The sequence below is a fragment of the Schistocerca nitens genome, chromosome 9 (genome assembly GCF_023898315.1).
Source record: "Schistocerca nitens isolate TAMUIC-IGC-003100 chromosome 9, iqSchNite1.1, whole genome shotgun sequence".
In the NCBI taxonomy this organism is placed as follows: domain Eukaryota; kingdom Metazoa; phylum Arthropoda; class Insecta; order Orthoptera; family Acrididae; genus Schistocerca; species Schistocerca nitens.
The window spans coordinates 386,679,672-386,695,125 of NC_064622.1; the positions used below are offsets into that span (position 1 = coordinate 386,679,672).

General features: G+C 43.6%; 1 protein-coding gene across 1 annotated transcript in view; it reads right to left on the reverse strand.

Moving 5' to 3' along the window:
- Nucleotides 1-8,693: 8,693 nt before the first annotated feature.
- Nucleotides 8,694-15,454, reverse strand: part of LOC126202971 (E3 ubiquitin-protein ligase FANCL) — a 211,985-nt gene continuing 205,224 nt past the window's right edge. Inside the window, exons 10-11 of the transcript XR_007540208.1 lie at nucleotides 9,816-9,948; nucleotides 8,694-8,791 (exon numbers count right to left, since the gene is read on the reverse strand). The gene's annotated coding sequence lies outside the window, so the exon portion shown is untranslated. The remainder of the gene's footprint in view (nucleotides 8,792-9,815; nucleotides 9,949-15,454) is intronic.

The following is a 15,454-nucleotide window of genomic DNA, read 5'->3' on the forward strand; positions in this document are numbered from 1 at the left end:
ACACACGCACGCACATTTGAAATGTATCTCTCAGTACTTTTAGTTCATTTATGTGCATTAGAACCATCTTGACTTTTTTCATTTATTTGAAGTGGAACTGCCAATGTGTTTTACTTTGAGGATTCAAGGTATAGTCTACATTTACATGGTTACTCTGCAATTCACACTTAAATGCCTGGCAGAGGGTTCATCGAACCATTTTCATACTACTTCTCTACCATTCCACTCTCGAATGGCGCGGGGAGAAAAGGAACACCTAAATCTTTCTGTTTGAGCTCTGATTTCTCTTATTTTATTATGATGATCATTTCTCTCTACGTAGGTGGGTGTCAACAAAATATTTAAGCATTCAGAAGAGAAAGTTGGTGATTGAAATTTCGTAAATAGATCTCGCCAAAAAGAAAACCGCCTTTGTTTCAGTGACTGCCACCCCAACTCGCGTATCATATCAGAGACACTCTCACCTCTATAGCGTGATAACACGAAACGGGCTGCCCATTTTTGCACTTTTTCGATATCCTCCGTCAATTGTACATAAAAACAAGAATATATAATAATAAATTTTCTTCATTTATATAATATACACATATATCACTGTGTATGTATGTGTGTATGTCTGGACTCTCCTTCTAAATCCTTAGCACACTGGACTCGCATTCGGAAGGACGACGGTTCATTCCCGCGTCCGGCCATCCTGATTTAGGTTTTCCGTGATTTCCCTAAATCGCTTCAGGCAAATGCCGGGATGGTTCCTTAGAAAAGGGCACGGCCGATTTCCTTCCCCATCCTTCCGTAAACCGAGCTTGTGCTCCGTCAATAATGACCTCGTTGTCGACGGGACGTTAAACAGTAATCTCCTCCTCCTCCTCCTCCTTCTAAATCCCTAGGCGATTACAACCAGATTTTGCACAGAATCAACAGACTTAATGAATATCAGAACCGTCATTTTTATAACATACAACCTTCAACAGGAGTGGAGATATGAGCAAAACTTTATCTTTCCTGCCTGTGGCATATAGTCTGCACTTCATGACAGGCAAGCTATGTGGGAACAGTATTGACCTGCCAAATCAATCTGCTTTGCAGGGCAGCCTGCATGTCAGGGGCAAGATATAGTTTTCTGGGCCCCAACATGTAGGCTGCCCATGTGTGATGTGTTGAAGTGGTATCAGCCTGCTTCATTGACTTGCTTTGCATGGCAGTCTCTATCTCATGGGAAAGTAAATGATTTTAAAGCCCATGATTTGTAGCTTGCCCTGCATGATAAGCATGTTGTGGTGGTAGTATCAGTCTGCTTGATTGAACTGTATTGCTGGGCTAATATGTACCATTGAGCATGACTCTGGACAGGTTGAAATTGTGGGCTAGAGCATGGATACAAAAAGGGGGGGGGGGAGAACTGGACAGGGAGGAATGGGAGATGCGGGACGGCAGATTGGAAACGAAGAGTGGGAGGCAGACATGGAAAGACAGAGGGGAAGGAGGATGTGGTTTGAGGGAGTGGGGAGGAGGATATGGTTACAGAGAGGGGGTGGAGGAAATGGAAAAAGAGAGGTGGAGGAGGAAATGAAGAGACTGTGGGCGTGGGAAGGAGGAGACAGATCGGTAGAGGTGGGAGGATAAGATTGACAGACAGAGGGAAGAAGATGTGGAGACATGGAATGAAGGTGTATTCAGTATGTGTGTTGAACACACACATTTGCGAAGCCATGAGGAAAAGGCTAATATATATATAATGTGTGTGTGTGTGTGTGTGTGTGTATACGCTAGCAAATATGTCAATACTTTGCAACTGCAAAATATGCAAGGGAAATGGATTGTTTGTTGTGGTCTTCAGTCCTGAGACTGGTTTGGTGCAGCTCTCCATGCTACTCTATCCTGTGCAAGCTTCTTCATCTCCCAGTACTTACTGCAACCTACATCCTTCTGAATCTGCTTAGTGTATTCATCTCTTGGTCTCCCTCTACGATTTTTACCCTCCACGCAGCCCTCCAATACTAAATTGGTGATCCCTTGATGCATCAGAATATGCTCCACCAACCGATCCCTTCTCCAAGTTGTGCCACAAATTTCTCTTCTCTCCAATTCTATTCAATACCTCCTCATTAGTTATGTGACCTACCCATCTTCACCACATTTATATACATCCCAATCCTCTTTCCCCCCTCTCTCAGTCCAACATCTCCTTCCACCTCGTTTTGCACCTTCAAAAATGTTCAAATGTGTGTTAAATCTTATGAGACTCAACTGCTAAGGTCAACAGTCCCTAAGCTTACACACTACTTAACCTACATTATCCTAAGGACAAACACACAGACCCATGCCCGAGGGAGGACTCGAACCTCCGTCGGGACCAGCCACACAGTCCATGATTGCAGGGCCTAAGACCGCTCGGCTAATCCTGCGCGGCTTTTGCACCTTCCCTCCCACCTTTTTCACTCCACCACTTCCTGCCTCCTCTCTCTATCCACCTCTTCCTCACACATATCAGTTCTCTGTCTCTCTGTCTGTCTCATCCTGCACCCCTTTCTATGATAATTTACTATCCCCCCAATCTCTATCCATCAGATTTTCCCCACTCTCTCTGAACTTGACCTTGTTTATTGTTGCTATTCTGGTCTTCAGGCCAAAGACTGGTTTGATGCAGCTATCCATATTAATCTTGTGCGAGCCTCTTCATCTCTGAATAACTACAGAAACCTATATCATTCTGACTCTGCTTACTGTATTCATATATTCTATTCTATGATTTTTACCACACACACTTCCCTCCAATACTAAACTTGTGATCCCTTGATGTGCCAGAATGTGTCCTATCAACCGATCCCTTCTTCTAGTCAGGAAGTGACACAAATTCTTTGTCTCCCCAATTCTGATCAGTAAGTCCTCATTAGTTGCATGAGCGACTCACCTAATCTTCAGCATTTTTCTGCAGCAACACATTTCGAAAGGTTATATTCTCTTTTTTGCTAAACTGTTTATCGTCTGTGTTTCACTTCCATTCGCGGCTACACTTCAGACAAATACCTTCAGAAAGGACTTCGTAACACTTCGTTGTTAACAAATTTCTCTTCTTGAGAAATGCTTTTCTTACCATTGCCAGTCTACATTTTATATCTTCTCTACTTCGGCCATCATCAGTTATTTTGCTCCCAAATAGCAAAACTGATCTACTACATTAAGTGTCTCGTTTCCTAATTTAATTCCCTTAGAATCATTCTATTATCCTTATTTTGCTTTTGTTCATGTTCGGCTTACATCCTCCTTTCAAGACACTGTCCATTCCGTTAAATCGCTCTTTTAAGTCCTTTACTGTCTCTGACAGAATTACAATGTCATCGGCAAACTTCAAAGTTTTTACTTCTTCTCCCTGAACTTTAATTCCTGCTCAAAATTTTTCTTCGATTTCCTTTACTGCTTGTTCAATGTACATATTGTATAACATCGACGATAGTCTACAGCCCTGTCTCACTTCCTTCTCAACCAGTGCTTCCCTTCCATGCCCGTCAGTTCTTATGACTGCCGTATGGTTTCTGTACCAGTTGCAAGCAGCGTTTCGCCTCCCTTTATTTTCCACCTGTTACCTTCAAAATTTCATAGAGAGCGTACCAGTCAACATTGTCAAAACTTTTCTCTAAGTCCACAAATGCTATAAATATAGCTTTGCCTTTACTTAACCTATCTTCTAAGATAAGTCATAGGGTCAGTATTGCCTCGCGTGTTCCTACATTTCTCTGCAATCCAAACCGAACCTCCCATGAGGTCGGCTTCTACCAGTTTTTCCATTCTTCGCCAAAGAATTCGTGACAGTATTCTGCAACCGTGACTTATTAAACTGATTGTTCGAAAATTTTCACAAATGTTAGCAACTGCTTTCTTTGGAATTGGAGTTACTATTTTATTCTTGAGGTCTGAGGGTATTTCATCTATCTCATACATTTTGCGAGCCAGATGGAAGAGTATTGTCTTGGCTGGCTCTCCCAAGGCTATCAGTAGTTCTGACGGATGGACTTAGATCTTTCAGAGCTTCGTCAAATTCTTCTCACAGTATCATATCTCCCGTTTCATCTTTATCTACGTCCACTTCCCTTGCTGTAATCTTACTTTCAAGTTCATTTCCCTGGTATAGACCCCCTATATTCTACTTCCACGTATCAGCTTGGCCTTCTTTGCTAAGGACTGGTTTTCCGTCTGAGTTCCTGATATTCATACAGCTGCTTCTCTTTTTGTCAAAGGCCTCTTTAATTTTATTGTGGGCGGTGAAATATGCTTCTATATCCTATCATTTATCCTCTAGCTATTCCTGCTTAGCAGTTTTGCAATTCCTGCCAATCTCATTTTTTAAAAGTTTATATCCCCTTTCACCTGCTTCATTTGTTGCATTTTTAAATTTTCTCCTTTCATCACTGAAATTCAATATCTCTTGTGTTATCCAGGGATTCCTACTAGGCCTTGTCTTTTTACCCTTTTTGATTCTCTGCTCCCTTTACGATTTCATCGCTTAAGGCTGTCCATTCGTCTTCTACTGTATTCCTTTCCTCTGTTCTAGTCAACCTTAATATAATTCTCTCTTTGAAGCTACCAAAAACCTTTGATTCTTTCAAGTTATGCAGGTCCTTAATTTCCAACATTTATCCAATTTCTTGAAGTTTCATCTACAGTTCATAACCAATAAATTGCGATTAGAGTGCCCTGGACATGTCTTACAATTCAAAATATGGGTCCTAAATCTCTGTCTAACCATTGTATAACCAATCTGATGCCTTCCCAGTGTCTACAGGGCTCTGCCACGTATACAGCCTTCTTTATGACTTTTAAACGAAATGTCAGTAATGATTGAATTATGTTCTGTGCAAAATTCTACCAGGCGGCTTCCTCTTTCATTCCTTTTCCCACGTCCACATTCACCAACTATGTTTCCTTCTGTTCCTTTTCCTACTATCGAATTCCAGTCCCCATCAAGAATAAATTTTCATCTCCTTTAACTATCTGAATAATTTCTTTTATCTCTTCATACATTTCTTCAATCTCCTCGTCGTCTGCGGATCTAGTTAACATGTAAATGTGTACTACTGTGGTAGGCGTGGGCTTCGTGTCTGTCTTGGCTACGAAAATACGTTCCCTATGCTGTTCATAGTAGCTTACCCGCATTTCTGTTTTCTCATTCGTTATTTAACGTACTCCTGCATTGCCCCTATTTGATTTTGTATTTATAATACTGTATTCACCTGACCAGAAATCCTGTTCCTCCTGTCACCGAACTTCACCAATTCCCACTACATCTGTCTTCAGTCTCTTCGTTTACCTTTTTAAATTTTCTAACCTACATTCCACGCTCCGATCCGTAGAGTGCCAGTTTTGCTTCTCCTGATGACGACACCCTCCAGAGTAGTTCCCCCCCCCCCCGGAAATCCAAATGAGGAACTATTTTGCCTCCGGAATATTTTACCCAAGAGGACGCCATCATCATTTAACCATACAGTAGAGCACCATGTCCTGGGGAGAAAATCACGGTTGTAGTTTCCCCTTGCTTTCAGCTGTTCGCAGTACCAACACAGCAAGACCATCTTGGTTGACATTACAAGATCAGTTCAGTCAATCATCCAGACTGTTGTCCCTGCAACTGCTGAAAAGCTGCTGTCTCTCTTCAGGAACCTCACGTTTCTCTGGCCTCTCAACAAATACCCCTCTGTTGTGGTTGTACCTACAATACGGCTATCTGTGTCGCTGCGGTACGCAAGCCACCCCACCGGCGGCAAGGTGAATGGTTAATCCGGGGGGGGGGGGGGGGATGTTTATTGTTATTGACAATGAAACCTTGATTGCAAAGTGAAGTCGCTTAAAAAGAATGGGTAAATTGGTTGGTATAAATGGTATAAGGGAGACCTCTCCTTGTGTTGGATCAGCGACGAAAGAAGTTTCAATGACTATTTCATACAGAATTTAATCTGCAAACGGATAGGATTACAAAGTTTCAAACAGTTTACATTTTGTAGTAATACGCTAATCGTAAGCCAATATGCCATAAATACAGCTTTGTCGTTTTCTGTTAAAACTGAATAAGGATAAAGTATATACAGGATGGTCCACTGATCGTGACCGGGCCAAATATCTCACGAAATAAGCGTCAAACGAAAAAACTACAAAGAACGATACTCGTCTAGCTTGAAGGGGGAAACCAGATGGCGCTATGGTTGGCCTGCTATATGGCGGTGCCGTAGGTCAAACGGATTTCAACTGCGTTTTTTAAAGTAGAAACCCCCATTTTTGTTACATATTCGTGTAGTACGCAAAGAAATATGAATGTTTTAGTTGGACCACTTTTTTCGCTTTGTGATAGATGGCGCTGTAATAGTCACAAACAAATGGCTCACAATTTTAGACGAACAATTAGTAACAGGTAGGTTCTTTAAATTAAAATACAGAACGTAGGTACGTTTGAACATTTTATTTCGATTGTTCGAATGTGATACATGTACCTTTGTGAACTTATCATTTGTGAGACCGCATGCTGTTACAGCGTGATTACCTGTAAATACCACATTAATACAATAACTGCTCAAAATGATGTCCGTCAACCTCAATGCATTTGGCAATACGTGTAACGACATTCCTCTCAACAGTGAGTAGTTCACCTTCCGTAATGTTCGCACATGCATTGACAATGCGCTGACGCATGTAGTCAGGCGTTGTCGGTGGATCACGATAGCAAATATCCTTCAACTTTACCCACAGAAAGAAATCCGGGGGCGTCAGATCCGATGAACGTGCGGGCTATGGTATGGTGCTTCGACGACCAATCCACCTGTCACGAAATATGCTATACCGCTTCAACCGCACGCGAGCTATGTGCCGGACATCCATTATGTTGAAAGTACATCGCCATTCTGTGATGCAGTGAAACTTCCTGTAGTAATATCGGCAGACCAGTACGTAGGAAATCAGCATACATTGCACCATTTAGATTGCCATCGATAAAATGGAGAACAATTATCCTTCCTCCCATAATGCCGCACCATACATTAACCCGCCAAGGTAGCTAATGTTCCACTTGTCGCAGCCATCGTGGATTTTCCGTTGCCCAATAGTGCATATTATGCCAGTTTACGTTACTGCTGTTGGTGAATAACGCTTCGTCGCTAAATAGAATGCGTGAAAAAAATCTGTCATCGTCCCGTAATTTCTCTTGTGCCCAGTGGCAGAACTGTACACGACGTTCAAAGTCGTCGCCATGCAATTCCTGGTGCATAGAAATATGGTACGGATGCAATCGATGTTGACGTAACATTCTCAACACCGACGTTTTTGAGATTCCCGATTCTCGCGCAATTTGTCTGCTACTGATGTGCGGATTAGCTGCGACAGCAGCTAAAACACCTACTTGGGCATCATCATTTGGTGCAGGTCGTGGTTGACGTTTCACATGTGGCTGAACACTTCCTGTTTCCTTAAATAACGTAACTATCCGGCGAACGGTCCGGACACTTGGATGGTGTCGTCCAGGATACCGAGCAGCATACATAGTACACGCCCGTTGGGCATTTTGATCACAATAGCCATATATCAACACGATATCGACCTTTTACGCAATTGGTAGACGGCCCATTTGAACACGAGTAATGTATCACGAAGCAAATACGGTCCGCACTGGCGGAATCTTACGTGATACCACGCACTTATACGTTTGTGACTATTACAGCGCCATCTATTACAAAGCCAAAAAAGTGGTCCAACTAATACATTCATATTTCTTTAAGTACTACACAAATATGTAATAAAAATGGGGGTTCCTATTTAAAAAAAAAACGCAGTTGATATCCGTTTGACCTATGGCAGCGCCATCTAGGGGGCCAACCATAGCGCCATCTGGTTTCCCCCTTCAAGCTAGACGAGTTTTGTTCTTTGTAGTTTTTTCGTTTTATGATTATTTCGTGAGATATCAATGGATAAATATGGGAGGAACAATTTATCTAATGGTTTAAATGCCCTGTTATCATAGTTAAAACTGACTGCGAGAAAGTAAGGGAAACTGCTTGTACTCTCTGACATTATCATCTTGAATTAGAGGGTGTTCCATGTGTTGAAAAACTCTTCGAATTTGTGCTTTCGGTTTTCTGAGGGTCTCACAGTACCTTGCAGAGTTTATTGTGGTGCATTGTATGCAAATGTAAACTATTGTAGGAACACTATTATATGACTACCAATTGCGTATTCTGTCTTCAACAATGGAGTCCAGCCCTGAGACCGTATGGTCGAGAATGGCGTCGTGTTGTGCGTCGGCGAAACGTCATCATGTTCCGTATCAGTGGTTGCAACATCTGTCCTCTATCCATTCACACATTGCTATATTATCATCAAACATGTCGGCAAATAAGAAAAACATCTGACAAGCAGTTATGTAAGCACAAATTATTATTGTAGACACACTTTTGTATGAATCAGCACTAATGTATCCCGTCCTTTGCAACTGGACCCCAACCCTGGAAACAAAGGGCTGACTTGCTTTCAAAGACTGTACTTCCAAATATACACCATCTAAGTGAGTACTGGCCATTCCATTTCCGCTTCTAAAACAGAAGACAATGACGAAGTATAAGTATTAAGCAGAAATATATATATATATATATATATATATATATATATATATATATATATATATATATATATGAGAGAGAGAGGACCACGCTGCTTACATATAGCGTCGCCTGCAGCCAGTTAACTGAGCTCTGTCATAATTGATGCTTCATGCACAGCTAGTGGACTGGGCTCAGACCAAGTTGGCTCAAAAATCCTGGAGGAAAATAGCAAACACACTCTAAGACAAAATAAACACACACCATGAAGGAATTATCCGAATAGGACGGAAATCGGTAGGAGCGATGGACATGTACAGACAAACAAATGTTTACAATTTCAGAAAAATTGACCTTCTGGCCAAGGTAGGGTTTGGAAGCACGAAGACAAGTAATAGAAACTCTCGCCATGTGTAGACAGCCATTGTCTTGTTGAAATATAAGTTCAGGAAGGTTTCCTATGAAGGGAAGGTTTTCGTCGACGTACCAGTGTTATAAGATTACCATAGATGACAACCAAATAGGTCCCGTTATGAAGAGAAAAGACAGCCCAGACCATCACTCCTGGTTCGGCTTTATAACGGGCGACATTCAGGGTGCTTTAAGGGAGCCACAGATGAAAACCAATTGGGTCCTGTTATGAAAAGCAATGGCACCCCAGACCATGACTCTAGCTGTGGGGCCGTATGGCGACCGTCAGTCAGGTTGGTATCCAATTGCTATCCAAGGCGTCTCCAGATGTGTCTTCACTGGTCATCTGGGATCAGTTTGAAGCGGGATTCATCACTGAAGACAATTCTACTCCAGCAAGTGAGATTCCAGGCTGAAGTTATGTCTGGAGACTGCCCGGACAGCAGTGGGATACGAACCTATCTGTCCCTTTCTATGCAGCGTAACAATCGGGAATGATGGCCTGAGATGCCATTTCTTTTCATACAGGAACCCCTTTCGTTGTCATCCATGGCACAGCATGGCAGTTGCCCTTCATGGCAAGCCATCCTGAACTTGCATTTCAACAAGATAATACCCACCTACACATGGCGAGAGATTCTGCTGTTTGTCTCAGTGCTTGCCAAAGCCTACCTTGGCAAGCAACGTTCCAGATCTCACCCCAATAGAGTCAGTTGGAAAGTATTCGACATGATTTCCCTCAGGAGGACATTCAACAACTGTCAGCGAAAAAAACGTATGTAAGATGACCATTATAAAAAATTATTCACATATATAAAGATATTTACTTACGTTTACAATCTTCATTGCTTGGTGGGGAACTGGTCCTGTCATCCCAACCGAGGCACCTCCCTCCCAAACACCAACAAATTTCATCATAAAGTCTAACGTCCCATAACCAGCAGTGACGATAACATGTTGTTATCTGTAACAACAAAAAATTCATTAGATTAAACACAAACACAACGCACATGTACATAAAGTGTTTTTGAGATGAGGGCACCTGCGACCCTCATCGTCACCTACCTCACTCGATGCGTCGGAGCAGCACTTCATGACAACTGATGCTGCCCTTAGTGAGACTAAAATTGGAGTGAATTCAGCTGGCGCAGTCATGCCTTACATATTCCAGCCTAAGGCTGAGTGGAGGCGGAAGGCAGAATGCGCATAACCAATGGGGAAACTTCCCGCCATCTTTTCCGCTGTGAGAGTAGAAATGGGGAATGCTGCCCAGTAAAGTGAGAGCCTACCAAAATTATAAAGATATTCTTGTAAAAGAATCCAAGTGAACAATGTAACAGATTTCTCGGAAGAACTTCTGGCAACCTGAATCCCTGTGGTTTAGGCAACAAAAAATTTAGAACAAGGTTCTTCGAGAACACCAGAGTGAAAATTTTTGACATGTTCTTGGAAGCACTTGTAGCAACCAGAACTCTGGGTAGTATTAACGTAGTAACATATTACAGTGACAAATGACAATTATCTGGCTAATAAACTACACTGACAGAAAAAGCAATTTATGTGATTATCATTGAAAGATCACAGGTCAATGTAAGCACGAGGTAATCCATTGCAAATGTGCAATATTGGTACACGCGAGTGCTCTTGCTATCATACGAAATTGCACTCTGGACCATAATTCCTGGTGCACGTCCTATATGTCTAGTTTGCAGACAAATTGGTCGCAGTTGCTCACCTGATCTCCTTCTAACCAACACATGATCATAACTGGCACCAAGGCAGAACCGACTTTCATTAGAAAACACGAAAGACCTACATTCTGACCTCCAATGAGCTCTCGCTTGACACCAGTGAAGTCGCAAATGACTGTGGGTTGATGTCAGTGGAATGTACGCTACAGGACTCTGGCTTCGATCTGTCCTTGAAGTAACCGATTTGCAACAGTTCGTTGTGTCACTGTGCTGCCAGCTGCTACTCAGATTGCTGTTGCGGATGCAGTACGATGCGCCACAGTCATATGTTAAACATGACAGTCTTCCCTCTCTGTAGCGGTACATGGCCATCTGACCTTACATCCTTGTCACCACCGCTGCCAGCAATAATGTACATTGTTTACATTTCTGTCAAATCTTTCTGCAATATTGTAGAAGGAACATCCAGTTTCTCTTAGTCCTATTATACAACATCGATCAAACTCAGTGAGGTGTTGATAATGGCGTCAGTGTCACCTTAAAGGTATACTTGTCTAACATCAATTCACCATATCCAATCTCAAAGATAACAACGCTCACAACCGTTACAGATTGTATTTAAAGCAAACCTGATTTCCATCCTCATATTGGCGCTATTAGCACTACTGTACTGCGACAGGCGCGAAATTTTAATAGACATCGACTCTCTTGTGTAGAAATACGCCTACCGACTATCGTTTATGTCGCACAACTCTTTCTTGGTGTTGAGATTTTTTTTCCCATCAGTGTATAACGACCAGGAAAAGCATCTTTCTTTGCAATTTCACCGCTGTCACATCTAGGCCAACAAGATGATGGATGGTGTCTTCAACGATACGAGACATTGGGCTACAATGAACGCTAGGGTTGGTGACTGTATGAGTAGGGTTGCGTGATGTATAGGAGAGCGGAACGTGGTGCCTGGTGCTGACACACAACTGCACGGGTGGGTAACACAGGAGAACAGTGGCCGCAAGTTGCTTGCACTGAAGTCGCAGCTGGTGTTGGTATCCTGAGAGATGGGCATTGTATGATTCCAGTACCAAATCGCCATTTGCTTTTAAATAACATACATCCACAAAGCCTTCTCACCACTTTTCACTTACACAGTTGGGTCTATATCGTCAAATACTCAAGGCGACATCACCATATTTTAGTATGCTATTCCAGAATCATCCCAGCGTATTCCATGGTATTTATACATTAGTTATAATACGGTTTCTTTGTGTCTTGACTCGCCTCACATCTCTAAATAGTCTTGGTGATACAACATCACTTGTTATAATATATACAACATTTTTTTATAATACTCTTCTGGCCATTAAAATTACTAAACCACGAAGATGACGTGCTACAGACGCGAAATTTAACCGACATGAAGAAGTTGCTGTGATATGCAAATGATTAGCTTTTCAGAGCATTCACACAAGGTTGGCGCCGGCGGCGACACCTACATCGTGCTGACATGAGGAAAGTTTCCAACCCATTTCGCATACACAAACAGCAGTTGACCGGCGTTGCCTGATGAAACGTTGTTGTGATGCCTCGTGTAAGGAGGAGAAATGCGTACCATCACTTTTCCGACTTCGATAAAGGTCGGATTGCAGCCTATCGCGATTGCAGTTTATCGTATCGCGACATTTCTGCTCGCGTTGGTCGGGATCCAATGACTGTTAGCAGAGTATGGAATCGGTGGGTTCAGGAGGGTAATACGGAACGCCGTTCTGGATCCCAACGGCCTCGTATCACTAGAAGTCGAGATGACAGGCATCTTATCTGCATGGCTGTAACGAATCGTGAAGCCACGTCTCGATCCCAGAGTCAACAGATAGGGACGTTTGCAAGACAATAACCATCTGCACGAACAGTTCGACGACGTTTGCAGCAGCATGGACTATCAGCTCGGAGACCATGGCCGTAGTTGACGCTGCATCACAGAGCGCCTGCGATGGTGTACTCAACGACGAACCTGGGTGCACGAATGGCAAAAAGTCATTTTTTCGGATGAATCCAGGTTCTGTTTACAGCATCATGATGGTCGCATCCGTGTTTGGCGACATCACGGTGAACGCACATTGGAAGCGTGTATTCGTCATCGCCATACTGGCGTATCACCCGGCGTGATGGGATGGGGTGCCATTGCTTACACGTCTCGCTCACCTCTTGTTCGCATTGACGGCACTTTAAACAGCGGACGTTTCATTTCAGATGTGTTACGAACCGTGGCTCTACCCTTCATTCGATTCCTGCGAAACCCTACATTTCAGCAGGATAATGCACGACAGCGTGTTGCAGGTGCTGTACGGGCCTTTCTGGATACAGAAAACGTTCGACTGCTGCCCTGGCCAGCACATTCTCCAGATATCACACCAACTGAAAACGTCTGGTCAATGGTGGCCGAGCAGCTGGCTCGTCACAATACGCCAGTCACTACTCTTGATGAACTGTGGTATCGTGTTGAAGCTGCATGGGCAGCTGTACCTGTACACGCCATCCAAGCTCTGTTTGACTCAATGCCCAGGCGTATGAAGGCCGTTATTACGGCCAGAGGTGGTTGTTCTGGGTACTGATTTCTCAGGATCTATGCTCCCAAATTGCGTGAAAATGTAATCACATCTCAGTTCTAGTATAATATATTTGTCCAATGCATACCCGTTTATCATCTGCATTTCTTCTTGGTGTAGCAATTTTAATGGCCATAGTATATATACAACATTTGTGAATGTGATGAAAGCAATATCCTTCAATACAGACTGTCCGCATTCATTGTGGAAGCCTTGAGTGGCTATAATTATGTTTGCACTTTGAGGCGCCATCCTGAATTGCTGTAGATTGCGATATAGAGTATATGCTGCATTACCTGATAGGAAAGTTGCTGAAGATTCGATTTCTATACAGATATCTATTGGACCAAACTTGATACTGTTACTCTGTTTTGAGCAAGATGATTGGAGCCAAGTTCTTAAATTTGCATTGGCTGAGCTTGCATCCTTCTTATTCCTTAACATCCTCATAACAGTAAGAACAAAGCTGCATAAACCATGATTCCACTCTAGTTGTATATTATCATATGACAGAACTCTGAGTTAAGGTAATCTTAGCATTAGAAAACTTAAAATTGGTGAAATTATTCTAATCCTTTCTCAGATTCCCCTTTCTGTCTGTTAGAAACACTAGTGTAATGAATTGTGGTGTTTCTCATTGAACAGTAGTTTTAATAGCTCACGTTTGTTAGGATGCAGTCAGCAGTATAGGATATTCAACAGCCCCCATGAACAGAAAGTTAAGGAAAATAAAGTCCAGCATTCAACACATTTAAAAGTTTTAATTGCTCATCATGTGATACAGAGATGGGAGGCATTTTCCAAATTATTTTATCAATGATGTCCTCTTTCTCTTTTACTTCCTCTTGAATATATCATTTTATTTTTTGTACTTTGTACAAGAACAGATTCCTGTTTCACGTTCATAATAATGAGTTTCTTCATGTCTTCAAAGTGTCTCATAAACATCCTAAGAGCTACACTCCTGGAAATTGAAATAAGAACACCGTGAATTCATTGTCCCAGGAAGGGGAAACTTTATTGACACATTCCTGGGGTCAGATACATCACGTGATCACACTGACAGAACCACAGGCACATAGACACAGGCAACAGAGCATGCACAATGTCGGCACTAGTACAGTGTATATCCACCTTTCGCAGCAATGCAGGCTGCTATTCTCCCATGGAGACGATCGTAGAGATGCTGGATGTAGTCCTGTGGAACGGCTTGCCATGCCATTTCCACCTGGCGCCTCAGTTGGACCAGCGTTCGTGCTGGACGTGCAGACCGCGTGAGACGACGCTTCATCCAGTCCCAAACATGCTCAATGGGGGACAGATCCGGAGATCTTGCTGGCCAGGGTAGTTGACTTACACCTTCTAGAGCACGTTGGGTGGCACGGGATACATGCGGACGTGCATTGTCCTGTTGGAACAGCAAGTTCCCTTGCCGGTCTAGGAATGGTAGAACGATGGGTTCGATGACGGTTTGGATGTACCGTGCACTATTCAGTGTCCCTCGACGATCACCAGTGGTGTACGGCCAGTGTAGGAGATCGCTCCCCACACCATGATGCCGGGTGTTGGCCCTGTGTGCCTCGGTCGTATGCAGTCCTGATTGTGGCGCTCACCTGCACGGCGCCAAACACGCATACGACCATCATTGGCACCAAGGCAGAAGCGACTCTCATCGCTAAAGACGACACGTCTCCATTCGTCCCTCCATTCACGCCTGTCGCGACACCACTGGAGGCGGGCTGCACGATGTTGGGGCGTGAGCGGAAGACGGCCTAACGGTGTGCGGGACCGTAGCCCAGCTTCATGGAGACGGTTGCGAATGGTCCTCGCCGATACCCCAGGAGCAACAGTGTCCCTAATTTGCTGGGAAGTGGCGGTGCGGTCCCCTACGGCACTGCGTAGGATCCTACGGTCTTGGCGTGCATCCGTGCGTCGCTGCGGTCCGGTCCCAGGTCGACGGGCACGTGCACCTTCCGCCGACCACTGGCGACAACATCGATGTACTGTGGAGACCACACGCCCCACGTGTTGAGCAATTCGGCGGTACGTCCACCCGGCCTCCCGCATGCCCACTATACGCCCTCGCTCAAAGTCCGTCAACTGCACATACGGTTCACGTCCACGCTGTCGCGGCATGCTACCAGTGTTAAAGACTGCGATGGAGCTCCGTATGCCA